The sequence below is a fragment of the Triticum aestivum genome, chromosome 2D (assembly GCF_018294505.1).
Source record: "Triticum aestivum cultivar Chinese Spring chromosome 2D, IWGSC CS RefSeq v2.1, whole genome shotgun sequence".
Classification (NCBI taxonomy): Eukaryota; Viridiplantae; Streptophyta; class Magnoliopsida; order Poales; family Poaceae; genus Triticum; species Triticum aestivum.
Genome location: NC_057799.1, coordinates 1,660,087 through 1,662,315, shown reverse-complemented (window position 1 = coordinate 1,662,315; position 2,229 = coordinate 1,660,087).

The window sequence follows — 2,229 nt, the reverse complement described above, 5'->3', positions numbered from 1 at the left end:
CTCCGGGGTGTGCCCCCCCCCCTCACGGACGGCACCGCCGCCGGCACCTGGAGGGGGGAAATGGACGCGTCGGGTCTACACGGAGGGGATCTTGCTGTGGGTCTGGCCCGGATGTTGCTCCAAAGTGTTCCTATGGGCTTACCTAACACAACCGGGTGGATAGGTCCACTCCTCAAAGCCCGTCCGTGCAAAGTCAAAGGGCTAGATTCCGTGGTCAAACGCTACAGGGTTTGGCGGGACGGGGGGATTGGGGGGGTAGCAATGCCACCCGAGCGGCGCACCGGGCCCTCATACATGCGGGCTGGTGTGGTGGCATGTCCGAAGAGGCGGCACGCGTCTCCGGGGGGTGCCCCCCTCACGAACGGCGATGACACGGTAGTAGACGTTCTGCGGTAATGATGCGGCGTGAATATTATTAAATACTCGGAGCGCGATAAAATCATGAGTTTTTTACACGACGCGGGCACATGTGCTGTACGACTGATGGTAATTTTTCATAATTGTTCGTGATGGAGTAGTATCTGAACAATTCCCTCTATGCGGATTGCTCTTCGCGTGTCTACGGATGTGGCCGGCGGCCTCCGGGGCTAGCATGCCGCCAAATCTTGCGTAGGCGGCCTCTCACAAGTCTGGAAGTCTTGTGGCGGGTGCAAACGCCCGGCACGCGTCTCCGGGGTGTGCCCCCCCTCACGGACGGCGCCGTCGCCGGCACCTGGAGGGGGGAAATGGACGCGTCGGGTCTACACGGAGTGGATCTTGCTGTGGGTCTGGCCCGGATGTTGCTCCAAAGTGTTCCTATGGGCTGACCTAACAAAACCGGATGGATAGGTCCACTGCTCAAAACCTGTCCGTGCAAAGTCAACGGGCTAGATCCCGTGGTCAAACGCTACAGGGTTAGGCGGGATGGGGGCCCTGGGGGGGTAGCAATGCCACCCGAGCGTCGCACCGTGCCCCCATACATGCGGGGTGGTGTGGTGGCATGTCCGAAGAGGCGGCACGTGTCTCCGGGGTGTGCCCCCCCCCCACGAACGGCGATGACACGGTAGTACACGTTTTGCGGTCACGATGCGGCGTGAATATTATTAAATACTCGGAGCGCGCTAAAATCATGAGTTTTTTACATGACGCGGGCACATGTGCTGTAGGACTGGTGGTAATTTTTCTTAATTGTTCGTGATGGAGTAGTATCTGAACAATTCCCTCCACGCGGATTGCTCTTCGCGTGTCTACGACTGTGGCCGGCGGCCTCCGGAGGCTAGCATGCCGCCAAATCTTGCGTAGGCGGCCTCTCACAAGTTTGGAAGTGTTGTGGCGTGTGCAAACGCCCGGCACGCGTCTCCGGGGTGTGCCCCCCCTCACGGACGGCGCCGCCGCCGGCACCTGGAGGGGGGAAATGGACGCGTCGGGTCTACACGGAGGGGATCTTGCTGTGGGTCTGGCCCGGATGTTGCTCCAAAGTGTTCCTATGGGCTTACCTAACACAACTGGGTGGATAGGTCCACTCCTCAAAGCCCGTCCGTGCAAAGTCAAAGGGCTAGATTCCGTGGTCAAACGCTACAGGGTTTGGCGGGACGCGGGGATTGGGGGGGTAGCAATGCCACCCGAGCGTCGCACCGGGCCCTCATACATGCGGGGTGGTGTGGTGGCATGTCCGAAGAGGCGGCACGCATCTCCGGGGGGTGCCCCCCTCACGAACGGCGATGGCACGGTAGTAGACGTTCTGCGGTAACGATGCGGCGTGAATATTATTAAATACTCGGAGCGCGATAAAATCATGAGTTTTTTACACGACGCGGGCGCATGTGCTGTACGGCTGATGGTAATTTTTCATAATTGTTCGTGATGGAGTAGTATCTGAACAATTCCCTCTATGCGGATTGCTCTTCGCGTGTCTACGGCTGTGGCCGGCGGCCTCTGGGGGCTAGCATGCCGCCAAATCTTGCGTAGGTGGACTCTCACAAGTCTGGTGGTCTTGTGGCGGGTGCAAACGCCCGACACGCGTCTCCGGGGTGTGCCCTCCCTCACGGACGGCGGCGCCGCCGGCACCTGGAGGGGGGAAATGGACGCGTCGGGTCTACACGGAGTGGATCTTGCTGTGGGTCTGGCCCGGATGTTGCTCCAACGTATTCCTATGGGCTTACCTAACACAACCGGGTGGATAGGTCCACTCCTCAAAGCCCGTCCGTGCAAAGTCAAAGGGCTAGATTCCGTGGTCAAACGCTATAGGGT